Source organism: Lissotriton vulgaris, chromosome 3_1 (genome assembly GCF_964263255.1).
Source record: "Lissotriton vulgaris chromosome 3_1, aLisVul1.2, whole genome shotgun sequence".
Taxonomy (NCBI): Eukaryota; Metazoa; Chordata; class Amphibia; order Caudata; family Salamandridae; genus Lissotriton; species Lissotriton vulgaris.
This window is the reverse complement of record NC_141689.1, coordinates 43,715,452-43,742,726: the sequence shown is the minus strand read 5'-3', so window position 1 is coordinate 43,742,726 and position 27,275 is coordinate 43,715,452. Positions and strand designations below refer to the sequence as shown.

Sequence of the window (27,275 nt, the reverse complement as noted above, 5' to 3'; positions counted from 1 at the left end):
CACCTCAGGGACGAACTCACAGATGCCTCCTCAGGGGATTCAAGCTGGGCAAGCAGGCTGCCTTGGTTGGGATTTGCAGCGGCAAAGGCTTAGTGAAGTGTCCCTGGATTGAAAGCATGCTGCCTTGGCTAGGGCAGGGGTGGAATATGGTTAGCAAAGGGGCTATATTTAGGAAGAAGAGCATCCTTGATCTGGCCTGCAGGGAACTTCTGTGCTTCTCAGATGCAAAACTCAGTTCTCTGGTACCCCAAACCATCAATAAATTCACTCTGGGCGAATTTATATGCAATTTATTCCAACTGTAAACTATGGGGTAGGTAGCACTGAAGGGAAATTGAAAAGGTCTGGAGGAAAACAGAGTGATTGAGAATAAAAATTAAAATAAGGGGAAGGAATAGAGGAAAAAACACTTATCATTACTATATCACTCTTGTCCAAGAGGATCCTGAAATCTGCAGTAATTCAGAAGCTTAAAAATTGGAAACTGAAGTGGAAATCAAAAGTGAGTCAGACATGGAGAAGCAAGTAGGGCACATTGATTTGGCATGTTAGGGTAGGAGAGATGGTGTGATGAGGCAGCGCAGCACAGTAGCGGCAGTGTCTAGGAAGAGGCCAGGGAAACCTAAGCTGAGGGTGCTGGTGGTGGTGGTCAAAGGATGAGAGTAGAGAAAAAAGGAACAAACAATAAAGGGAGCTACAATTCGAGTGGGATAAAATCTCAATTACTCTGGTAAATGTTGCTTAACTGTTGGACTCATGCATCATTCTTCTTAATTTTGAAAGAATTAATGGCTATGTATTCCGTGATACATTTTTACGTAGCTACGAGATCATATCACTGTTATCGAGTCCCCCCTTCATGAACTCTCTGTCAAACCAATTCCCAAACCACGTGGTCAGGGAGGCTCTAAAACTAGGCCTGAGGCTGACTGATTGACAGGTCACAGGTGGAGCACACAGAGCTGGTAGGCGCACGCATGAACAGGAAACACAGGTCAGTGCCACAGATAGGCGCAGCAACATCACAATAGTTTTAGGAAATCGGCCCCAATAAAACGCATATAGCCTGAAGGGGTACGCGCATTCCCAAACTCCATAAAAGTCAGATGCCGCATATAGTTAGGAACATTTAGCCAATCACACCACAGCACCCGCAGTGACCCACAGTGATCGCGAGGACCTCATACTGGGCATCTGGACACATATCCACTGGCCCATGCAGTCCACATCCATCTGGATTCGCTATCAGTTTTTTATTTAGGACTCTGCAGTAATGAAGTATTGGCAGCAAATGCGTTGTCCTCAACAGTCTTAGCATTCTCTGCCTATAGTGATTGTACCCTCCTAAGGCGGAAGCCAGGAGGCTAGAGTTCGAGTAGCAGAATAATTGCTGCTCCTGTTAATCAGCCTGCTAAGCTCGTTTTGACTAAAAAACGTTTTACCAGCACTCGCGCTTTTTAAACATTGCACTGCTTCGTTTTTATTGTGATTTTGAAAAACCTTTAATATTGCCCATTATTCCTGTAATTCCAACCGGAGTGAGCCGCTTCCTCGTGCAGACTAATTGCACGACCTGAAGCAGTTTTAGGGCTCCCGGTCTGCCTTGTTAACTTCTCCCCGAGGCACTCAATCCACGGACGCCATCTTAGATAGGGGCCTGGACAGCGCTCTAGTGGCTGGGCGATTTCGGCCCATTCCCCATAGAATGAAGCCCTCTTCTCGTCCGCGCAGTGGGCGGGCGCAGCGGGCGCGCCGATGTCGCGCCGAAGCGCGCCAGAGGCAAGCCCTTCCGGGCCCGTCCGGGCCAGGCCGGGCACAGGGCCACTCACTATGCCCAAATCTGGAGGAAAGCGATTACAATACTCGAGGGATCATCTCCTTCAATACCGCTCGACCGCATCTACCGTCACCCCCATACCGCCACTTTCTGACGAAACAAGAGGGAAACACCATACAACTAAACCGGTCAACCTAGCATTATTGAATTGTAGATCTGCATCTAAACACTCCGTAGACATTAATCAGCTTATCCAGGATATGACATTAGATGTCCTTTTCCTTACGGAAACGTGGCTAACGCCCCATTCCGAAGCCGACATCGTCAATATGCTACCTACAGGCTACCTCATACTATACCAAAATAGAACTAAGGGTAAAGGAGGAGGGTTAGCGATTGTTTATAAAAACACTCTTACCTGCAGGATACAAGATGGAGGAATCGAGGACTGCGAAAATATCCACTTTTCTCTCCAAATAAATCCCAATAAAACCCTTTTCCAGATTTCTCATTTGTCGTCCTCCCGCCAGCTTAGTAAATTTCGTCAGTTCACTGCTAGAGGCCACTATCTCCACTGGCACATCGACCTCCAGCTTTCTCCTTCTAGGAGACTTAAATCTCCACTTTGAGGATAATAAAGATAAAGTTGCCGGAGATATAATTTCGGAATTAAAAGCATTCGACCTCCAACTCAAAAACTCCGAAGCAACTCATGCCAAAGGACATCTTTTAGATCCACTCTTCACCAATCTCCACAATCTAGAAGTCTCTCACCCACACCCCCTCCCATGGTCAGATCATTTCCTTATCCCTTTTAGTTGGCAGATCACTCCTAACACCACCCAGATCTCAACTCCCAGACAACAGGAAAGACTTTGGTCCAAACTATCACCGCAGACCACCTCTTAACCTTCCATGCCAAATGAAGAGTCATAGAAACAGTGGAGAATATAAACCAATAATTGTTTATTTGTATACGGTCAGAGCGGGGGTCTATCTGCACATTCTTGCAAGAGTATTACAGAGGGAACTAATGGATCGTAAGCATGAGGATACATTATGTACATTGCATGGTTAGATAAGAACACGCCCACAGTGGCATTTTCCAAACAGATGTTGCCGGACAGCGAAAGACAAAGAAGGTTTCTATTGAATGAATGAATGAATGAATACCTTCTTCTATAGCGCATGGCTACTCTTGAGCATCCCAGCGCTGTAAGACCAAGGGACCAGGAAGACACTATTGAAACAGGTGTGTCTTTAAACGCTTCCTGAAAGCGAGATGATTAGACTCGTGCCTGATGTCATCTGGGAGTGCGTTCCATTCTTTAGCTGCATGCACAGAGAGCCGGCGGCCACCCATCCGGGCCAGCTTTATCCTGGGGACTACCAACAAGTTCCGCTGGTTGGATCTCAGAGATCTCACTGATCGATGGCGACAAAAGAGGGGATCCAAAATCGGCGGGCCAGCGCCATGGATGGACTTATGCGCCAAGCACATTGTTTTGAAAATAATCCTTCCCTTGATGGGTAGCCAATGGAGATATTGAAGTGCGGCTTTCGCTGAGCATCTTTTGGGGACTTTCATGAGCAGCCGAGCAGCACAGTTCTGGCCAGATTGCAGAACTTTTATGGTGCCGACTGGAGCTCCCATATAGACGGCGTTTGCATAATCCAGCCGCGACAAAATCAGCGACTGGACCAGCAATCGTCTGGCTTCGAATGGCAGGAGGTCTAGCACTTTTTTTAAGACTCTCAGCAGCCCGTAGCAGGTTGCAGCTACCTTTTTAGCCTGATAGTGAAAACCAAGGGAGGAATCTAGCCAGATCCCCAGGCTTTTTATGTGAGTCTTAGGTGTTTTTAAAGGAAACAGGTTGAAGGAGAAGATGTAGATGCATATATATCTGTGTTACGCAGATTAGCTTCTGTTTGCCAGTTTGAAAGTTTCACTGATCAGCTTATCTGAGACCAATTTGCATGTCAATAGAAACACAAACATGTAAGACAGAAACTTCTTGCTTAGGAGAATCCGTCTTTAGAGGAAACCATCAAAGTAGCTAAAAGTATTGAGATTTCTTAGGTTTCTTTGAAAGAATTAGATGAAAAGCTTTGTGAAAGTGTTAATGTTATGTTATGTTATGTTATGCTATGTTATGTTATGTTAGGGTTTTTTATATAGCGCGACAGCTGCCCCAGCAAATGGGCGTCCCAGCGCTGAAGGAAAGACTGACAGATGGCAGAGTGGCACCAGCTAGTTAGTGAGGAAGGGCAGAGTCTTGATGGCCTTCCTAAATTCAAGGTAGTTCTCTAAGCCACGAATCTGCACAGGTAGTGTGTTCCAGAGTGCAACAGCTCTATCGCGAAAAGAGCGACCACCAGCCCGCACTCTATGGATCCAGGGGACCACTACCAAATGATGACCCTCTGACCGGAGGGAACGTACAGGAACATACAGTAAGAGGAGATTAGCCAAAATAGGCATGGTGGCCAATTTCAAGGCCTTGAAAGAGATACACAGAGCCTTGAATTCAATGCGCCTTGCCACCGGAAGCCAATGGAGGCGGCGAATGGCACTGGACACAGAGCAGAACTTGCGCAGACCTAGAAGTGTTCTGACTGCAGCATTTTGTACCCTTTGCAGCGTCTAAACCTCTGCTTTATTGGCCCCCAAATAGAGGGAACACGAGTAATCCAGTCTGGACAGGACCATAGCTTGGATACTATCCTGACGTATAGAGGCATCAAAGAGGCCCATCACCGGCCTAAGCCCCCGTAAAAGTCCAAAACACGTACCTGCCACTTTTTTGGTTTGGACTTGATAGTTTAAAGATGAGTCCAACCAAAACCCCAGGTTCTTAACCACTTGCTAGGGGGGTGAGGGCGTGCCCAGGTTAGCTGGCCACCAGAGGTCACTCCACAGACCATGGTCTCTGCCGACCACCAAAACCTCCGACTTGTTGGAAATAAGTCGGAGGCAGTTAGCAGTCATCCACTCGGCCACTGCCGCAAGATCGCCCTGAAACTTAAGGGCGTCTTGCTCGATGTTATTAGAGAGTGCCACCACTAACTGAGTGTCATCAGCATATGAGACCATGGTCAGGCCCCTACTCAGGGCTACAGCCTGTGGCACCCCTTGCTTGATGCCGTGTTCTCTTGACATAAACTTGACATAAACTGGGGGGCTGATACTGAGAAAGACCTCCCATGAAGGAATGAGGCAAGCCATTCCAGGGCCTGACCCGTAATTCCTACCTCTGCCAGGCGACGCAGCAGGATGTCATGTGATACCGTATCAAATGCTGCACTTAAGTTCAACAGGATCAGTGCCGAAGTTTGCCCCCCCCCCCCCTCCATGGCCGACCAGAGGTGTTCCGTCACAGCCAGAAGCGTAGACTCCGTGCTGTGGCCGGGTCTAAAGCCATTTTGAGAGGGGTCCAGTATGTTATTACAAGTGAGATAGTCTGACAAGAGGGAGTTCACATACGCCTCAGTGATCTTGGCTATCCAAGGTAGCAGCGAGATGGGCCGATAGTTTTCTGCTTTAGTGGGATCAAGAGCCGGCTTTTTAAGCAAAGGTATCACTTTGGCCTGTTTCCATACTCTGGGCACGATAGCAGTACTAAGGGAATTATTAATAACCTGATTCAGAGAGGGTAAGATGGTAGGTAATACCTTCTTGAATTGGTCAGGTTTAAGAGAGTCGGCGGGAGAGCCTGACTTAATCCTACCGCACAGGAATCATAGCTGATCACCGAAATCGGTGGAAAAGAATGGAAAATATTAAGCTGCTGACAGCACAGTGCCACCGGCTCATTGCTGTGCATATTCGGAAAGGAGCTGTAGATATCCTCTACCTTTTTAACAAAAAAGGTGGCCAGCTCTTCACACTGCTGATTAGAGTTGATAGTGGACCCAGCAGCATTATTCTGAGATTGCAGACTGGTAAGTATGGTAAACACGCTCTTTGCTGGATTAGTACTTTCGCGGATCTGGTTAGAGAGAAAAGGTGCTCGTGCCCGATAGATGGCTTTATGGTATTTTTTAATAGCTGCCCTATAGATGACCTTAGCTACAGTGCAGAAATCCCTTCTCCAGATCCGCTCCAGCTTCTTGCATCCCTTGCGCATGTGAGCAAGGTCCACATTGTACCAATGGCCTTTGATTTGGTCTCACGACTACCTGACCATTTCATAAGAATGAGGTTGTCTAATGGACACCTGATCCATTCGGAAAATAGCCCATATGCCTCATTACTATCTTCCGGTAGATCAGGCCGAGTGGCCAAAAGGCCCGCCTCAAATTGATCCCAGTCCGATTTATACCAGGGACGCTTCAACCGAGTCAACCGACCCGTGGACTGTGCAGGAGTAACTCCATGCAGCGACTTAGAGACCAAAAAATGGTCCATCCAACCCATCCTGGCAGGGGCACGAATAGAGATATGGGCTATATTAGTGAAAACCGGGTCCGATAAGTGGCCAGCAATATGCGTAGCCCCACTGACCAGCTGCAGCAGTTGACATGCTGCAATGTGGTGGAGGAAAGTAAGTCTAAGTAAAACTTTACTAGCAATAGCGGGTTCACTACCACTAAGAATAAAGCAAACACTAGTAGTCACAACAGCAGTAATATGTGCTTCCGTTGTGGTAATTCCCCACACGCTAAAGGGGGAAACTGTTCTGTGGCAAATGTCACGAGCAACTACTGCAAAAAGAGAAGACATTTTGCCAAGGTTTGACTCAAAAAGAAATCTCAAAATAAAAAAGTGGTGTGTGTGTGATGGAGTCTGAGGATGAGTCAGACACTGAAGGTATTTCTGTGATCAGAGATGAACACATAGATTCCCGAAGCTGTGTGAATAAACCTGTTGAGGGTGATCAATCTTCTTGTGGAGATCCCATTGTAGAGGTGAGTGTTAGGAACAGGGTTCTCAGGCTTTTGGTTGATCCCGGCGCCAGGATCACCATGATCACTCAAACGTTGTTTGAGAAAACATGCTCCAACAGAGAATTGATGCCTCCTAATTGTTCTCCTGTCGCGTACGAAGGGCATAAAATAGAACTTCTTGGTTTTATCGAAGTCCTGCTTAAATTTTAAGGGAGAATGAGAAAGGGCAAGATTTATGTTGCTGTCAAATGTCCCAACATACTTGGATGGTTTCACCATGGTGTATTTGAGATGATACAGAGACCGTGAGTCAGGGAACAGGCCTTGGTGGTTGCATGTCAGGAGGAGGGGGTGGAATGGAAGGAGAGATTCTCCACTGTGTTTAGTGATGGCTTAGGTAAGATTGAGGTTTCAGACACAAGCTCATTGTGAAGGAAGGTCCTGCACTGTAAGCACAAACTTAGGGGGTCCCTTTTAGTGTGAGAGAAGACCTCAACAAGGAACTCAAGAGTTTTTGTGACAAAGGAATCATTGATCCTGCTGAGTCCTCCTTGTGGTTATCCCCTTTAGTTGTGTCTCGCAAGAGGTAGAGACAGCTGCATGTATGTATGGATTTGAGGTAACAAAATAAAGAAATATGAGTAGATTCACACCCATTACCCAAAATCAATGACTTCTTTGCTTGTGTCAAAGGGTCACAAGTCTTCTCCAAACTTGATTTAGCTAGTGCTTACGACCAAATAAAATTAGATCCAGAGTCTTGTCCTTTGACTGCATTTGTCCCTCCTCTAGGGACATTCCACTATCGTCGCACACCATTTGTATTGGCATCTGTTGTGTCTATTTTTCAGAGGGTGATGCAGATTCTTTTGACTGGAGTTGAGGGTGTTTTGGTGTATCAGGATGATGTTTTAGTCCATGCCAAGAATACCTAATCTCACAATGCTGTTTAACGGAATGTGCTCGAGATTTTTTAGAAACATGGGGTGGTTCTCAAAACCGAGAAGTGCAAGTTTTTGTGTATAGGAATGGAATATCTTGGGCACTTAATATCTCAAGAAGGAATAAGACCTAGACAAGGACTTATTGTAGCTATTGTGAATTCTACTGATCCAAAACATAAAACTGTAGTTAAATCCTTGCTTGGACTATGCATGTATAATTCAAGGTTCAGCCATGATTTTGCCACCATAATGCGTCCTATCAGCATTTAGCTCAAAAAGGGCTTCAAGTGTGAGTGGTCTGAGGAGTGTATGCTCAGTCAGGTCAAATCCAGTTTAAGTAATAGTAAAGCTATTAAACATTTTTATCCCGATTTGCCCTGCTGTATTAGTGTTGATGCTAGCCAGGTGAAATTGGGTGCCATACTGAAGCAAGATTGTGGTGATAAGGAAAATCAATCAATCAATCAATCAGTGACACTTATAAAGCGCGCTACATACCCGTAGGGTCTCAAGGCGCTGGGGGGGGGGGGGAGCCGCTACTGCTCGAACAGCCAGGTCTTCAGCTTCTTCCTGAAGGAGAGGTGGTCTTGGGTCAGGCGCAGGTCGGGAGGGAGGGAGTTCCAGGTCTTGGCGGCCAGGTAGGAGAAGGACCTTCCTCCTGTAGTCGCTCTTCGGATGCGGGGGACGGCGGCGAGGGCGTGGTTGGCTGATCGGAGGTGGCGTTTGGGAGCGTAGAAGTTGACTCGGCTGTTGAGGTAGCTCGGGCCTTGGTCGTGTAGGGCTTTGTGTGCGTGGGTGAGGAGGCGGAAGGTGATTCTTTTGTTGACGGGGAGCCAGTGAAGGTCTCTCAGATGTCCGGAGATGTGGCTGGTTCGTGGGATGTCGAGGATGAGTCTGGCTGAGGCGTTCTGGATCCGCTGGAGTCTCTTCTGGAGCTTGGCGGTGGTACCGGCGTAGAGGGCGTTGCCGTAGTCCAGTCGGCTGGTGACGAGGGCCTGGGTGACGGTCTTCCTGGTCTCGGTGGGGATCCACCAGAAGATCTTCCGTAGCATGCGTAGGATGTTGAAGCATGCCGAGGAGACTTTGTTGACTTGCCTGGTCATGGAGAGGGAGGAGTCCAGGATGAAGCCCAGGTTGCGTGCATGGTCTGTCGGTTTGGGTGCGGTGCCCAGGGCGGGAGGCCACCAGGAGTCGTCCCAAGCGGAGGGAGAGGAGCCCAGGATGAGGACCTCCGTCTTGTCCGAGTTCAGTTTCAGGCGGCTGGTCGTCATCCACTCGGCTACCTCTTTCATCCCTTCGTGCAGGTTGGCTCTGGCGGCGGCGGGGTCGTTGGTCAGGGAGAGGATCAGCTGGGTGTCGTCGGCGTAGGAGATTATGCTGAGGTTGTGTTTGCGTACGATGGCCGCGAGGGGGCTCATGTAGACGTTGAAGAGGGTGGGGCTCAGAGATGATCCTTGGGGGACGCCGCAGATGACTTCGGTGGCCTCTGACTTGTACGGTGGTAGGCGGACTCTCTGTGTTCTCCCGTCGAGGAAGGAGATGATCCATTCCAGCGCCTTGTCCTGGATTCCGACGTTGCTGAGGCGCCGTACTAGGGTGCGGTGGCAGACCGTGTCGAATGCCGCGGAGAGGTCTAGGAGGATGAGGGCCGCTGTTTCTCCGTTGTCCATCAGGGCTCGGATGTCATCGGTGGCGGCGATGAGGGCGGTCTCGGTGCTGTGGTTGGCTCGGAAGCCGGACTGTGAGGGGTCGAGGGATCCGTTCGTCTCGAGGAAAGCGGCCATCTGCTTGTTGACGGTCTTCTCGATGACTTTGGCTGGAAAACACCATAGCATATGCATCTAGCTTGCTTAAGAATGCCGAACTTCAGTATTGTTATAGAGAAGGACTAGCTTGTTTGTGAGCTATAGAGAAAGCATTTCAAACTTTTAACTGATCACAAGCCTTTGGTTACTTTTCTTGGTACTGGTGCTAGCAAGTTTTGTACTCCTAGAATCAAGAGGATGGTTACTAGATTGCTGCAGTCCCAGTTTGATGTGTTCCACATCTCTGAAGGAAGGAATAGGAGGGCTGATTTTCTTTTCCACTTTCTTCAGAATAAAGATGAAAGTTAGGAGTTGGACTTTTATGAGCTCTGTGATGAGTATTCTGAGGATTGTTTTGTAGCTGCATTAGATATCTTCAAACATGGTTAGAGGTCCATGGAGACTGAAGAGGTCCTCTGCAGTGAGGATGGAGGATACGTCCTCCCTTTAGTATACTCCAAAACAAACAATTATCCCATCCAGAGCCAACATGGCTCCTTGGAAACAATAGAGGTGGGGGACCACTGGTACACCTAGTGATAGCAAACCCACTATTGTGGGCGGAATGGGAAAAATACCCTTTTCTTTATATAACACTCAGCCACCCTAGTAGTGGCATGCTTAATCATTGGATTCACCCTAACTCCTGAAACTCATGAGTGGGCTCAACCATATTTCATGGAGCACTTAAGAAGATAGGTTGTATGGGGCATAACTTTAAAGATAAAATTCCTTCCACACTCTAAAAGTATCCTTTTTAAAGGGGTGTGAGGAAAGGTTAAAAAATATGTACATATGGATATGAGGAAGTGATCATCCTATGACCCTAAGGCACCTACATGTTTCAGCTTTGATCTATCTGCCAGCAAAAGGTCCTGGACTTTCGTCAGGGCGGGTAGCGAAGAAGTCACTCTCCGGAAGACTTGACTAATGTGTGCTGGTTACAATTAGCATGTGATTTGCATGTGAGCATTTATAAAAATAAGGATTTACTTGCCACTGCTTTGGGAATTACCCAATTGAAATAGGACGTATATTCCCACAGGGGTATGAGAGGGAGGCCCGCAAGCAGGGGAGCAGATCTGAATACAGGTTTACAGAAGGGATGGGACCTTTATTTTATTTTTATTTATTTTATTTTGAAGGTCTTCTATAGCACGAACAATATCCTTGTGGATATCAAAGCGCTTTACATAAAGTCAGGCTGGATATACAAACTAATAAATGCAGGCACATCAAGTATACATAGCAAATGGATCAAAGTGAAGAAATAGGTTATAAGGACAACATATAACGTTGAGTTAGTTCGCCGTCAGAAAGCGTGCCTATCCAGTCTAGTGGCCCCTTGTGGAAGAGAGGTTAATGGTGAGGGAATAATTGGTCTCCGCGATTCCAAAGTCTATGAGTAGGTGAGTTTCGCTATGAGGAGCGCTTTCACTTCCTTTTTGAATGAAATCGAGGCGTTCAATCTGGTTTCTGGGGGAAGTGAGTTCCATATCCTGGGCGCCATCCCAGAGAAGGATCCTTTATATGTTTTCTTCCTGTTGAACCTTTGAGGTTTCAGTAGCAGATTTTCAGCACTTCTTGAGGGTCTTACCCCACCTGAGATCGTCAACTTCTGTGTGAGGTAGCTGGGTGCTTTGTGGTGTAAGGCCCTATTCGTCATGCATGCTATTTTTCGGTGAATTCTGGCTTCAAGCGGGAGCCAATTCAAGGCTTTTAAATCTGGGGAGATATGTGAGCTTCTTTTCGAGCCAGTGATGAGTCTCGCCGCTGCATTTAATGAGACTCTTAGGGGTGCTGTTGTAGCCTTAGTTAGGGACACAAAGAAACAATTCCATACTCCACCCGGGGGATAACTAGTGCTTGTACTGCCAGCTTGAAATCATTAGCTGGCAAGAATGGTTTCAGCTTTCTCAGTGTGTTAATCTGGATGTTTGCTCCCTTTGTTGCATTGCTAATGTGTTTCTGCATAGTGAGGTTGCTGTCAAGAGATATTCCTAAGGATTTATCTGAGTCTATAATGTTGGGTTGAACGTTGAATGCGGTAATATGTTTAATCAAGTCTTGCATAATGGGGACTTTGGCGGGGGGAGCTATGAGAAGGAATTCGGTTTTTTGAGTGTTCAATTTGAGGTGATTTTCTGCCAACCAAGCCTGGGTGTTCCTGAGCGTTGTATTGAGTACTTTGATGTCTTCCTGGGAGGGAATCTTGAGATAGAGTTGTGTGTCGTTAGCGTACATATGATATTGTACTTTAAATGCATGTAGCAGTTCGGTGAGAGGTTCCAGGACAAGGTTAAACGGTGTCAGCGATAGTGAGGAGCCTTGTGGGACCCCCAATGTGACTGGTACGGGATTGGACAGAGTATTGTTGACCTTGTACTTGCGTTCAATTATGGAGGAAGGAGGTGAACCAGTTTAACACTGATCCCTAGAGCTCCATTCTCTGTTTTAAAAGATCAATCAGATTCTCATGCTTAACCGTGTCAAAGGCTGAGGATAGGTCTAGCAGGATGAGTAGTCAAGCTCCGTTCTGATCCAGATTTTGTACCGCATCATCGATTAAGTGTGTCATGGCTGATGTGGTGCTATGACCTGCTCTGAAGCCTGATTGGTGTTTGTTAATAAGGTCATAGTGATCAATATGTTTAGTCAGTTGAAGATGAACACATTTTTCCAAAGGTATGGCCAAGGTTGGGATATTGGAGATGGGACAATAGTTGTTTAAGTCAGTGGGGTCGGCTGTGGGTTTCTTTAGTATGGGAGAGACCGGTCTGATTTTGAGGGTGTCCGGGATGCAGCCTTGTTGGAGAGAACCGTTGCCAATTTTGGTCCAGAGAGGCAAAAGACAGGGTTAAGTCTTTAACTGAATTTGCAGGGAGAGGATCGGTGAGGTGATTGGCAGGCTTTAGGGTAGTCAGAATCTTGCCTAAAGCTTCTTCCGTATATGTAGCAAATGATGACCAGGCTGCTTTGAGGTGATTTGGTGCAGTGCGGATGGGGGCGGAAGTGAGGTGTTCATAAGCGGTCTGGAGTGTAGTAATAGGTCATTGTCAGTTTTCTGAATGAAGAAGGCAGAGATTTCTTCACAGTTAGGTTGCAAGCTGGCTGAATCTTGAGGACGTTGTGGAGCATCCTTAGATTGGGTTTTGATTAGTTCAAAGAGTTTTTTGGGGGGCGATTTCTTGCTTGATCTAGTTGGTGGCTGAAGAAGTCAGCTTTCGTGCGCTTGATCTTTCTATAATAAGTATTTCTCTTTTTCCTTAGTAAGATACGAGGATAGGACTGATCTCCAGATGCATTCTTGAGATCTGAGAGAGCGTCTATCCTTGTTGAGAAGACCATTGTACCAGGGCTTAGAGTCTTTGGTGGAAACTCTCATTAGTTGCAGGGGGGCTACCTCATTAATTATCGAGGTCATAGATTTGAGGTAATGGTTGGTAAGATCATGTACGTCGGAGGAGCCTACAGGGGGCAGAAGACGGTTGTAACAGGAAGAAGGTAGAGTGTCTGGTTGAGTTTTTTAGGTCTCTTTTTCAAATCTTTGGTTTTGTGGATTGAACCGAGTTCAGTTTCAACGTTTCATTGATAAAGAAGTTGATAATATAGTGGTCTGACCAGTCACAGGGTTGGATCGAGTCCAACTGAATGGTTTCACTTTTGGAGATTATTAAATCTAAGATTGATCCTTTTTTGTGTGTAGAGCTGTTACAGAATTGCGTGAGGGCTAAGTCATCAAGGAACTGTTTGAGACTTAATCACTGTGTCGTTTTGGTCGTTCCAATGGAGATTGAGGTCGCCCAGGAATATTTGGGTATTCTGCCGTTCGGTGTTCGATGAGATGATATCCATGAGATGTTCGGTGAAGAAGGTTGTTTCTAGGTGGATGATAGATGATGTGTAGCAAGCATATTGTTTTGGCATTACTGCTAAGGTCGAGGCATATGTATTCACATGAGGGGAACACAGGGGATACAGCTCTGTTTACAGTGATGTTGCTACGATGTATGCAGGCAATACCACCACAGATCTTGTTGATTCTTTCAAATCTCTTGATAACATATTTAGGGGGAACTAAAATGTCGAGGAGTGGATTGGAGGATTCCGTTAGACAAGTTTCAGTTAATATAGTCAAGTCTAGCTCATGTGAGATGATTTGATCAGCTATATCCGCTGTGTGTCTAGAGGCAGATCTACAATTTAGGAGTATGCATTTGAGACGGGGTGTGGAGGGGGAAGAGGTGGCATCTTGGATGAGAGGGACTCTTCTAAGGTTGTTAATGATAATACCTCTATTGTTTTGGGTAGAGGACCTATGCTGGTTGGGGGGTATGGTGGGAATGGGCATCTGAGTGAGAGTAAAGGTGTTCGTAAGAGTGGGTTCATAAGAGTGAAGTAGAGAGATGAGATCGCTCTCAGAGTGCGGATTGGTGCTACGCATAGGGTGTGTTAAGATGTTACGAAAGGGAACTGTTTTCCGACTAGGTAGGAAAGATTTCGATATTAGAGTAGGGAGGTTCGGGGGCACTCTAGAAGTCAGTGTTCTTGGAGGAGTAGTGTGCCTTGATTCTTTAGAGCATATCGCATATCGCCATTGTCTAACCCAGGGTGGTGTGGAGTGCAAAAAAACGATGGATTTGGGCCCAGATCTTTGGACTGGGTTGAATGTGTGACATTGATCCACATTCGGTCCATCACCTGTTTTGTTTGCAATTGCCGCCATAAGTGCGCTGGGGATGCTCAGACGTGGGTCCCAGGCACTCCACACCACTGGAGTCAAGCTAGCCAGGCTGATGAGAGGTGTTACCTCGAAACCGGTCCGGTCCTCGGATGCTTGATTCCGTTCTGGGAAGGACATGGCTTTTGTAGTTCGGACTGGACTGTTCCCATGGGGCACAGGGTCAGAGCTGATTTGCATATCGCCATTGTCTAACCCAGGGTGGTGTGGAGTGCAAAAAAAAAAAAAAAAAAAAAAAAACGATGGATTTGGGCCCAGATCTTTGGACTGGGTTGAATGTGTGACATTGATCCACATTCGGTCCATCACCTGTTTTGTTTGCAATTGCCGCCATAAGTGCGCTGGGGATGCTCAGACGTGGGTCCCAGGCACTCCACACCACTGGAGTCAAGCTAGCCAGGCTGATGAGAGGTGTTACCTCGAAACCGGTCCGGTCCTCGGATGCTTGATTCCGTTCTGGGAAGGACATGGCTTTTGTAGTTCGGACTGGACTGTTCCCATGGGGCACAGGGTCAGAGCTGATTTGCATATCGCCATTGTCTAACCCAGGGTGGTGTGGAGTGCAAAAAAACGATGGATTTGGGCCCAGATCTTTGGACTGGGTTGAATGTGTGACATTGATCCACATTCGGTCCATCACCTGTTTTGTTTGCAATTGATTGTTTAGAGATCACCTCCTTAAGAGATTGTAGTTCCTTTTTGATTTGGTGCAGTGAGGTCCTAATCTCATCCAGTGAGGTCCTAATCTCATCCAGTCTAGGGTCACGTGCGATTGTGTATGAGGTTGGTGGTTGTGTTATGCATGTTGATGGCTGCGGAGTGGTTGGGTAGAGTGAGTGATCAAGTGCAGGCAGGCGTAGTCTTGGAGGGAGTGATGCCAATGTGGGTGGATGAGTTATGGGTATGGATGGACGTGCTAAGCACTTTGATGGTTGCGTAGTGGTCTGGGTGGGAATGTGATCAGGTGCACAGATGAGTAGTGTTAGAGGCGTTGTTATGGAAGAGGATGGGAGTGTTGTGGAGGTAGATAGCTTAATTGTAGGGTTGGATGTCTGAAGTGTGGGTGTGGGAGGGGAGATTGGGAGGGGGGTGTATTGAGGGTAGTGAGTTTTCAGAGTTGTAGGGGCAGAGACTTTTTAATGCATGGGTAAAGTGGGCTCTGGCCCAGGGCCCCAGCGTTTCAGGGGGCCCCCAGAGAGAGTCAGCTCAGCTCTCCAGAGTTTTGCCCTAATGACCTTGAATATTGCTTAAACAGATTGTTTTAAATACTGTTTTCCTTTAAATAATGTTTTATGTACCTGATGTGTGAGAGCCTACTACAGCCATTTTCCAGAGAAATATTGTGTTCATGTTTTATGCAATATACATAAAAAAAGTTTTTTAGGTCAATACAAGGCCTAACATATAAGAAATGGGAGGGCATCACAGAGATTATTTGCAGTAGTATTGGTGAGCTGCTGCTGTGTTATAATATTGAAAACACACATAACTAACCCTGAATATTAGATGTAAACACATTTATGGCCTTATCTATGAGAAGTGATGCATCGCTGTGTGAAAACAGGGATACGTCACTTCTTAGTGCACCCTCCTTGCGACATGATGGATGCGTCATATTTACCTTATGACGCATCATGTCGCAAGGAGGTACAGATATGTCAGTATTTCTGACGTATCTGTAGGTGCAAAAGTGATGCATTGCTGGGTTGTGTCTGAAAATAGACGCAACTACAGCAATGTGTCCTTTCACATGGGGCTTGCCTAACTCAGTCTTGCACCTGCTGTGAGGTAGGTGTAAGATATTGACGCAATGGTGTCCTGGAAGTGGCGCAATGAGTTCTAATTGATTTCAAAGTGCCACTTCTATGAGGCTTTTTGCTGGCAACACCCACCCTGCATACATTATACCTGGCGCAGGTATAATGTGGTGCAGGGGTTTACAAATTGACGCATCTGCCTAGATGCGTCACTTTATAAATAGGGTGCAACACGGCACATTTTTTAAGCTGCTGGTGCGTCACAAAAAGTGATGCACCAGCGTCGTAAAAGTGAAGCAAGGCCTCATAAATAAGGCTCTTAGAATTTGAACGAGTTTTCCTTTGCACTGTCAGGGAACTAATGAAAATAAATAGTGTATTTAATAAGTTGCGCAGCTACTCAGACTAGAGTGTCCTGGCATGTGACAGCAGGAGGAAAACATGCGTAAAAGATCCATCAGTTATTAAAAAGCCAGGTTTTTAAGTTCTTCCTGAAAGAGAGTAGGTATGTGGTTAGTCTCAAAGATCAGGGAGGCTATTCCACAATTTTGCGCCTAGAAAGCCGAGGGATCTGCCTCCAGTGCGGGCACAGCATATTTTAGGCATGATGGCCAGGTTTGGCATTGGAAGATCTTAAAAGTCTACATATTGTATAGCAATTAAAGCGCTTATTAAGGTAGCCGGCTCCTAAGCTGAGGAAAGCTTTAAAGATGACGGTCATTGCTTTGGAGTTGATCCGTTCTTTTATGAGGAGCCAGTGTAGAGACCTAAGAATAGGAGTCTCAGGATGGCTCTGGCCGCCGAGTTTTATACCACTTGTAGATGCTGGATAAGGTATTTGGGAAGACTGAGGTGCAATCTGTTGACATAGTCAAGCTTTGATGTAACCAGAGCCTGCACCACGATCTTTCTGTTCTCAAGCGGCAACAGTGGCAGGAATTATTTTAGCTTCCGGTGTATGCCAAAGCAAGCTCCAGTTAGATTTTGGATTTGAAAGCGCATGGAGAGCGTCTTGTCTATGACAATTCCTAAGTTTTTGTCTTTCTCCTTTTTCGCAGGCATGGGCGGCAGATCTTTTGGCCAACAAGAGCTCGAGTTAGGCATTTTTGGATTACCAAAGAAAACAACTTCAGTTTTGTCAGGATTGAACTTTAGCTGATTGATCTTAAGCCTGTTAAAAACCTTTGTGAGGCAAGACCTAATCATTGCTCTGTCAAAGTTGGTTCCTTTTTCACACGTAAAAATCGGCAGAGTGTCAGCAGCCAAGGAAACTATTTTGGCACCCTCTTCCTCTACCAGAAATGCAAGGGGATAGATATATATTACAAAGGGTAGGGCTGTGAATCGAGCCCTGAGGGGCACCAACATTCATGGCTGGAACCGGGGATGAGAAAGGTGGGGGGCAGATATCCTGAGATCTATTTGTCAAGAAGGGTGACATCCATGTTAAGGCAGTCCCCCCAGTCCGATGTTAGCATGTCTCTCCAGGAGCCTGTCATGTGAGACTGTATCAAGGCCGCCGACAGATCGAGCAGTATCAGAACAGACTTGCCTCCCTGGTCCAGCTTACCCATAAGAAATTCAGTCACTTCCAGCAGAATGGACTCTGTACTGCAGTTTGCCCTAAAACTGGATTGGGACTCAGGAAGGAGCTTTCCATCTTCAATGTGTTTATGGAGGGCCTTGTTTACATTCTTCTCTAATACTTTAGAGAGGGCCGGAAGAAGGTAGATTGCCCTGTAGTTGGCAGGGTCTGTTGGTTTGGCGTTAGCCTTTTTTATCAGTGGGAGAATCTTAGCATTCTTTTATAATTTCGGCATGTTGCCTGAAGAGAGAGAAGAATTAAAGAGTTGCTTTACCGTGAGGTTCATGGTGGGAACTAATAGGTTCAGGATATTCTCTAGACATGGGTCGGTATTAGAGCCAGACTAAGTGCTTTGGAGGAGGGTCTGTGACTCTTCAAGGTGAAACTCAGGAAAAGCTAGTAAAGGAAAGAAGATCCAAGCGGTCAAATATGCTCCTAGGTAGCAGGTCCGTTCTTCCTCTGAGATGTTAGTGAAGGCTTGTTGGATCACAGAGATCATTTTGTGGAAGAATTAAGCTATTTGCTTAGATCCTTCTTCCGTGCATGGCCCTTCCTTTGTGCAGGCTTTAGGGGCGGTAAATGATTTAACTATGCTAAAGATTTCCTTACTCTTATTTTGGGCATCTATCTTGGTTTGAAAGAAGTTTTTCTTGGCTGCCTTCACAAGAATGTAATGAGCTTTTAAGTTTTCTTTATACACCTTCCCGTCCCCAAGTATATAGGATTTACGCCATTTCCGTTCCATTTTTCTACAATTTATTTTGCTAGATCTGAGGGAATCGTTAAACCATGGAGCTGGTGGGGATGAACTCTTTGAGGAGCGGGAAACAACTGGTACCGCTGCATCAATGTTGGTTCGGAGCCATGAATCCATTGAGAGAGCGTCTGAGTAGGGGCAGCCACACAGCTCCGGTGAGGAACGACCGAGGGAGTTTGCTAACATCAGAATGGATATTTTATGGAACGTCCTGTAATTAAGGACCCAAATTTTATTAAGGAGGTGGTCAGACCTGATAATGGGAAGTGGTAGGCTTACTGATATTTCAAAGTTATGAAAGATTTGGTTCAGGGTATGGTCCTTTTTTTAATGGGTGGCTGAAGAAATTGACGGAAACATGTGGCATGCCTGCAGCGTCTCCAACAAGGAAATAGTTTTAGGGTCTTTTCCATTGTCCATATGTATATTGAAATCTCCCAGAATAAGGCAGTTGTTGTATATTAAGGCCAGGGAGCTTTTGGTTGCATAGTAATAAAATTTGAAACTGCACTGGGAGGTCTGTAATCAGAAAACCAGCTATGCTATGATGGGGCGATAAGGTACAGCAGAAGCCTAAGCACACATCCATTTGTATTGGGAATATGAAGGCTAATGACTATGATGCTAACTGGATCGCTAACGCAGCTGAGGAAGTGGAAACTGTGTCGGCGCAAGTGAGGAGCCCTATAGTAACCCCAGCCCTCCACACAATCGGCGTATAAACCACAGCAGACCAGGACTGGTGGAAAAGCGAGATGCAAATCAAAGCAACTAAGGAGGCAAGCAGATTCAAGTAAAGTGCAAGTGCACGTTGGTAGGGGAAATTGTTAAAAGGCACAGAGTAACTCAGCCACACATATACAATTTAAACAGTATTAAAAACCTAGTAGGAGGGCAAGAAACCCTAAATCCTACCGCTGTCAGCTGAACGTGTCCTTTTGCATGGTGAATATATAGGCTAATGCCTTTGATGCAAACTAGATCGCTTATGCAGCTGAGGAAGCGGAAACTACGTGGGTGGAAGTGAGGAGCCAGATAGTTGCCCCAGCCCTCTGCACAATCGGCGTATCAGCTGCGGTAGACCAGGCCTGGAGCAGCTAAGGAGGTGTAGGCAAGCAGAATAAAGTAAAGTTCAAGTGCGCGAAAGTAGGAGAAATTGCTAAAAAGCACAGAGTAATTCAACCACAAATATATAATTTTAAAAGTATTAAAAACCTAGTTGCAGGGCAGGAAACACTAAATCCTACTATCAGCTGCACACGTCCATTTACATGGGGGATATATAGGCTGATGCCTATGATGGAAACTGGATCGCTAACGCAGCTGCCTCTTTCTCTTAGAAAATAACAAGAGCTTCTCAGTTTCAGTCATCAACTTAAGACTTGGCTGTTCCATGAGTAATGGGGACTTTGAGGAATGAGATTGTACACTGTTTTATGTTAAGGGGGACCTGTTAGCGCCGGGACACTCCATGGAGTAGCTGCGCGCTTTATAAATACCCCATAACATTAGCATTAACAAACAGGGGCTAAAATTGGATCATAAATATAAAGCTGTTCTGAACAGGGGCCCTCAAAACATGTTTGGCCCAGGGCCCCCAAAATCCTTAAGATGTCCCTGTGTAGGGGGTGTCCTTTTAGATGCAAACAGATGACTGGGGGAGGGGTGAGTGAGGTGGGGTTAGGAAGTGTAGTATGTAGCATAATGTGGCAGGGCTAATGTAATGGCAGAGATGATTCTAGGGGGGATGCGGTTAGGGAGGAGGGGAGCTTAGATCGTGTTCTGAGGGGGTTCCAGATCCACTGGGGGGACGTATGTTGTGTCCGATGGGCTGACCGGTGGGGGTTGTGCGTTAGGTGGTGAGAGGAGAGGTGGATCGGTGGGAGGGGTAGTCTGGGTGGAGGTAATGTATGAGTCAAATATAGGTAGAGGATGGGATGATAGGGGGGCAAGGTTGTCAGATGGGATGGGCGAAGTGGTATCTAGTGCGCTGGAGATGAGGGTCGATTGGGTAGCGGATTGGGGATTAGACACTAGTCTTTTAATGATGGGGAAGAAGTTGTCTATGAGAGTTAGACTGCTGTCAGTGGCTTGAATGAGGATAGTGTTGTTATTGTAAATGGTGATGGTTGCAGTGGCTTGGAAAAGCTGGGAGGGGGAAATACAAATAACAAACCCATGTGCGGTTTTCCTCGTGGAGGAGATGGAAAGTACATCTAAGAAAACTCTCCTCCATTGGGCTCTTTGTTTTGTGTGGACATGATATCTGTGGTTGTAATCCCGTTGTGTGGTGAGAAGTAGGGGTCAGCGAAGAGAATTTCAGGGTGATGTTTTATGAAATTGTGTTTGAAACGTTTGGCCAATTTGTTTGAGAGGGTGGGGGTAAATGATGTTGTAAGTGTGTGTGCCTGTGAGCTCCATGCTGTGACCAGCACAATGAGTAAGAAGGGGTGGGCCGTAGGGTGGGTAAGAGACTCGTAGGGGCGGATGGGATGTGCCGAGGAATGATGGGGGAGGGGGAGGATGGCAGGTGCGGAGGTGGTTACAGAATCCTGAAATGATGTGGACTAAAAGGCCTCCCTATCATACCCCCATGGGAACATAAGGTGCTGGGTGGCATATAAGTGCTCTAAATGTGGCATGCATGGTAATGGCCAGGTTGCACTTCAGAGTGTATTTGGGAATGTTTTTGGGCACTGGGCATTTCATCTTAGTATGTCGGGTGGAGGGGGTAGAGAGAGGGGAGATATTAGTTATAAGTCGTAATGTGCGCCACCAGTAGGGCTCCACGGGCCAAATGTATAGTGGTACCTTGTTCTGCAGGGTGGTGCAGGTCTGGGGGTCTCCATGAACCCTCCAGTGCTCTGCATCGCAAGTCTGGGCCAGTCAGCAGATGATGCTGGTGTGGGAAAAGCAGCACCATTGGGACCCTGGTGGCTGGTTGTGGGTCAGCCCAGTCCCGCAGAAACACACAATCACACTGTCTGGGACCAGGAAGTACCACTCCAGGATGGGAAGTAAATGTTGCGTAGTAGCTTTGCATATCCCACAATCCCCGTCGGCCGGTCTTCACTACAACCAAAAGGCCAGCCACATGGCCCAGGACATGCCGTCCTTGCTGCTGGCGTGCACTAGCTCTGTTGCACCTAATACCCAGAGCCCTAAAACAGTCCTGTCCCTGACTCTGAGCCCTACCCCCAGTGACATCCCCCTGAATCTGCAGCCCTAAAAGCCATCCCGCCTGCACCCTAACCAAATCCAATCCAACCTGATAACTGCGTCAACCCCCAAGGCCTAAAAACCAAATCAAAGATCGGACCTTGAGCAGAGCAGCTTCAGCTGTGGTAAGTGTGGGGCAGGAGGGTTTGTTTATAAACACTACCTTCACTACTTTACATGCCTAAACCTTTATCACCACATGCGTGGTAAAGGCATACATGGTGAAGGAACATGCTTGGTAACAGATTCCTAGTAACGGCATTGTGTGGTTTTAACCGTGTGTGTAATGGCGGTTTCCTGTCATTTAGGAGAGACTCTCACTAAGACTCGCATTCGAGAAACATTTTGGTGGCCCAGTAAGGATGCTGAGATAAATGAAACGATAGAGAGTTGTGTGTGTAAAACTGCAGATAAGAGCCTTAAAGTGGTGACTTCTCCTCTATTACTGATTTAATGTTTTTCTAGTCCATGGGTCAAGCTAGGGATTGATGTAATGGGCCCTTTTGACTGTTTGCTGGGCAGTTGCAGGTACATTTTAGTCCTTTTAGACTATGCATTTAAATGGTAAGAAATCAAGATGGTCAGAGAACCTAATGCTACGAGTGTGGTTATGGTCTTGAGGGAGGTGTGCATGACATAAGATTTCCCAGAGGTTAAAGTCTCTGACAATGGAACTCAGTTTGTGAGCTAGGAGTTGTAGGCATTTCTTGCTTCATGTGGTGTAACTCATATTAGGAGTTCTTTATATCACCCACAAACAAATGGTCTCATGGAAAGGATGAATCGTGTGGTGGTAGAGTGCATCAAGTGGGCTAACGCTGGAAACCATCTCATTGCCAGGTCTCTGGATAGTGTGTTGTGGCTTTCTTGGACAACTCCTCACTCCCTCACTTAGGTGTCACCTTTTGAACTCTTGAGGGGTAGGAAGGGAAATACTAGTTTTATACCAGGATGGATGAGTAAATGGATGAATTCAGATGTGATGAAACTTATGGATATTGTGAAAGAACATATATCACTGACTAAAATGAAACAGAAGCTTTAGGATGATAACGGGAAGAAGAAATACAGTGAACTTACCAGAGTTGTGAAGGTTGGTAATAATGTTGTTCAAGTGGAAGAGGCACATTGGTGGAATGTTGCAAAGTTTATAAAGGTGAGAACCAAGCTTTGGGGTAATCTTGACAAAGACACAGCAATTATGCCACTTTGTCCCAGTAAGAGCTGCAGAATGTCTAATGTAACTAAAATGGATGCTCCTAGGAGGAGTTCTGGAATTATAGTAACTCCCAAGAGATTTGGCGAGTGTTGTTGTATATTATTTTAATTGTTTTGTGTTATATATATATATATATATATTGGGGTGGGAAGAAGGGTAGGTATGTAGTAATGTAGTATTGTCAGAGAATGTTTTTTCCTCAAAAATCTTAGCATTCTCTGCCAATAGTTCTGATGTTGTCATGAATTGTGCTTCTAGTAATGTTATGGTTCAAAAAGGGGACTTCGACTGAGTCATTTACCGGTGGACTAAAAGCTGGACAGACCTGTCAACCATGTAGCCACTACAATGAATCTTCTGAACTTACCTTGGTTCCAGTGTCTTCACTACAACTGCTCGCATTTTCAAACAAGAAAAAAAATGTCTTAATGTTTTTATGGTGCACAGATAATTGTATAAAAAGAGCCTTCAAACCTACGTACTTTGAGAAACAGTGCTCAGATCCCAGTTCTGTAACTGTACTCCTGACTGTAAAGTTTAATTAAACAAACTGTTCCTGCTTTGTTGGAGTCCTCTTGTTTTTGCTTGTTAAGATAAATGATGCATAATTCCAGAAATTATACCATCATGCCTCATTGTGCACTTACAGTGCAGAAAAAAAGCAACTGACCATAGCACAAAATGGACACAGGGATGCAGTTTGCCCTAAATTCCACATTTGAGTTCTGCACAGTCTGTATTGTGGGTGTGTGGTGGTGAGGGAGTGAGGAGGAGTGTTAGGGGAACTGGTGCCCTGAAGAGGCCTATCCACGGCTCCAACTGACATAATCAGTCCAGCAAATCTCTTGGATGTAACTTCTCTTTGAATCCTGATCAATGTGAAATTGAATAGAAAAATCTTAGTGCCATTGTAGGGTCTAAAGTAACAAAACAGAACACAGGCCTGCATGCCCATAAGCATCAGCACACACACAACGCTTGCATGCATGCACATAAACAGCAGCACCCACACAACAAATGCATGTATTCAATCTGTATGTAGCTCCGGTTGCAGACATCCCTGACAGATTTGGGATAGAAGTAGTATCTTATGCGGATGACACGCAATTGGTGGTGACACTGACACAAACTCAGGAGCAATGTGCCACCAATTTTAATGCGTGCATGCAGGAACTCGCCACGTGGCTGGCTGAGAACTGCCTTAAATTGAACGGAAACAAAACGGAGGTGCTGACTGTGGGCAGGGCTCCCGCAGTATGGACATCGGCATGATGGCCTTCCATGCTGGGCAATCTACCCATTCCCAGCAATGCAATAAAAATCTTGGTATCTGGCTGGCCAATGAGATCTCATTCGAGCACCAGACCAAACAAGTGGCAGGCACATGTTTTGGAATGCTGAGGATCCTCAGAAAAACCCTGAACCTCCTACCACAGTCGGCTAGACAGACTCTAATCCATGCCGCAATCACATCTAGACTGGATTAGGGAAATGTCTTGTACTTGAGAGCCAGCGCCAAGTGCTTACAGAGGTTGCAGCGCGTTCAAAACGCGGCGGCCCGCCGAATTCTGATACTCCCTAAGAGAGAGTCAGCTAAGACAGGACACCGGATCCTACAGAGGAAGGTACCTTCACAATATGCTTGAACCCTATCTTCCGACGCGCCAAGTGAGATCTACTGGAACTGGACGAGTCCAGGTCCCAAAGTTCACCAGAGCTAGAATGGGGGGAAGATCCTTCAGAGTCATGACTGCTACCCATTGGAACAACCTCCCACAGAGATTACGACTTGAAACCTCTGAAGCGGTTTTCCGCAAAGAGCTCAAAACCAGCTTGTTTCCCACTAGCTAACTTACGCGCCAAAGGCCTCCCAGATCTCTGCTCTCCAGTCCGTCACTCAGTTTGTCTTCTTAGCGCGGGGACACACTAGCTAGTGTAACCATGCGCTTTATAAGCTTCATATAAATAAATAAATGGACATAAACAGCTACACACATGCATTCATGCATGCTTATAAACATGGCATGGAGTACAACATAAAGATGTCCTGTGATTCGGCCGAGTGCTTACCAGTGACTGAGATTAATTCAAGCATTCCATCCATCACTTTTTGTATGCTTATCGTGTCGCCCTAAGTGTGTGCCACTAGAACTAGCTGTGCAGGGCTGATGAGCCCTGAACTAGGGCAAAACTGGTCTTGGGTTGCTTGTGTGCCAGCTCAGGGTTGACCTGGCATTGGCAGTTCGGGATGTCTTTTTCTATTGGAGCAGGATCAAGACCGATTTACTTATGTCTTGTTTCCAGCTGAGGTGATGTAGTACATTACTTGGTAATTACTTACCTGGTTATTACTTGGTTGTTGGTTACTTAGTTATTACTTGCCTCCAACTTTTTCCCCTCTGAACACCGCTTCTGTGGCCTTTCTTGTCTATCTTACAATACAGTTATAGGGAACTACATGAATCAGTTTGATGAAGAAAAGCAGTTCAGTTAATCCTGATAAACGTATTGAGCACTACTCACTGATACAACAGAAGGTAGCTGAAATGAATGGCAAACATTACTTTCTTGAAATTCAGCTAGAAAAATCAACCAGGCTAATAAAGTTAAGTGAAACAATGGAAACCAGTATTAAAGAGGGTTGTGGTAAACTTTAAAAGGTGACCTTTGTAACTTAGGAGATAAATACATTCAAATATTCGTTGCTGCTACCCGGTGGCCTCAGTGGGACTGCATGCCCCAGACTGCCTCTCTCCTTCTGTGTCATAGCTCAGATCGCACCTGGAGGCACATTTTACATTGTGCTTATAAGCGCTTGCCTGCGTCCGCAGTCTCCAAGCGTGTTTCCAGGCGTCCTCTCCCTTCACCGCCTGGAAGCGGCCAGGCCGGGCCCCTTCTCTTCATTCTCTCATCTGCTGAAACAATTGACTGACTAGTAAGTGAATTTTTCTCCTTTATTCATATTGCGGATTTAATCCCTAAAAATTCTAGCCTAGGACCTTAAGATTGACCTAGGGCCATATGTAGGTAAAAAAGTTTTTTGCGATTCTCAAATTGCGATTTTTAGGGAATTGCAATTAGAGAATCGCAAAATGCAATGTAGGTAGGATTTTGCAAAATATTTTGCGAACCCTACATATTCCTTATTTGCGAATCGCAAATTGAGATTCGCAAATAAGGAATACCTAGAAGGCCCATAGGAATGAATGAGAAGAGGTGTGGTGCAGTGGCCACGGCAGCTGACTTCGGAGCACAAGGTTCACAGTTTGATCCCCGGCTGCGGCAGCTCAGCTCAGCTCAGCACCATGTGACTCTGGGCAATAGCTCACTTAATTTCCACGATGGTCCCCAGCTCCTTGAGACCCGTAAGGAGGAGTAGTTCACACTTTACAAAATCGGATTTACATTTAAGATATTCTCAATTTGCGATTCCCTATTGTTAGATTTGGGGGTCTCTGGTTGGCAGAGGTAGGTACTTCTGACCAAACAGGGACCCGCCTCCTCAAGGGTGGGTAAACAGTTACCCCCCCCCCCCTCAGTAATGTCGCCGAGCACTTAGACTGATCCTCGGATACGAGGGTCACGCATTTATGGCTATGCACAGTAAGATCTCACCACACTACAAACGGACACCACACCAGTTGCATATAAAAATAGGGGGTCCTTTATATAGTATTTATCACAAGGTCAATGAGAGAAAGAAAAAAAAAAACACTCTACAATAAGCCAGGAGACAGAGGCGACCCCATGCGCGTCGTCGCAAGGAACAGTTCGGTCTCATTTTGAGTCGTGGTGTGCGACTCAGGTACTCACAGTCAACTGGAGGGTGGAATCGAATCCACTGGTACGAGGCGTACGGCAGTCCGGGTCGGTTCTGGGGAACCGCGATGAGTAGCTGCTGGTTTGCGGAGGGGGGTACGAGACGTACCTGACGACCCGGCTCGCTGTTCATGAGCCGCGTTGCAATTCTGCAGGGCTGTTGGGTACGGGGCGTACCTGACGTCCGGCTCGCTGTTCACGAGCCGCGTTGGTCTCAGCTGGGCTCGAGATGCAGGATATGATGCATACTTGCGTACGGGTTGAGCCGCGACAAAGTCAGCTGGGCTCAAGATGCTGGTTACGATGCGTACTTGTGTACGGGTCAAGCCGCGACAAAGTCAGCTGGGCTCGAGATGCTAGTTACGATGCGTACTTGCGTACGGGTCAAGCCGCGACAAAGTCAGCTGGGCTAGAGATACTGGTTACGATGCGTACTTGCATACGGGTTGGGCCGCGACAAAGTCAGCTGGACCCTCTCCAGTTCCAAAAGTCAACTAACTCAATAGCAGAAAAGGGACCTCTAGTTATAGTGCCTGAGGTCTTTGAAATTCCTTGATCTGGCAGAGGGTTCCCAGGTGCCCCTGTCGTAATTGGCCCGTCCGTGTTAGCGATTAGCTGAACCTACACGTTGTCCTCCTTAACTTGGCTGTATACGATAAACGCCATTTTGAATACTGTGGCGGCCATCTTAGATCATGAGCGGCCTCGTGGCCGACGTGCCCTTTAGTCCTTTGTCCGTTCCACTGACCACTCACATCTGCCCAG

The 27,275-nt window shown here is 46.4% G+C and overlaps 1 protein-coding gene across 1 annotated transcript in view; it reads right to left on the bottom strand.

Moving 5' to 3' along the window:
- LOC147725901 (uncharacterized) overlaps positions 1-27,275 on the bottom strand; it is a 290,139-nt gene that overhangs the window by 146,175 nt on the left and 116,689 nt on the right. The window lies entirely within an intron of this gene.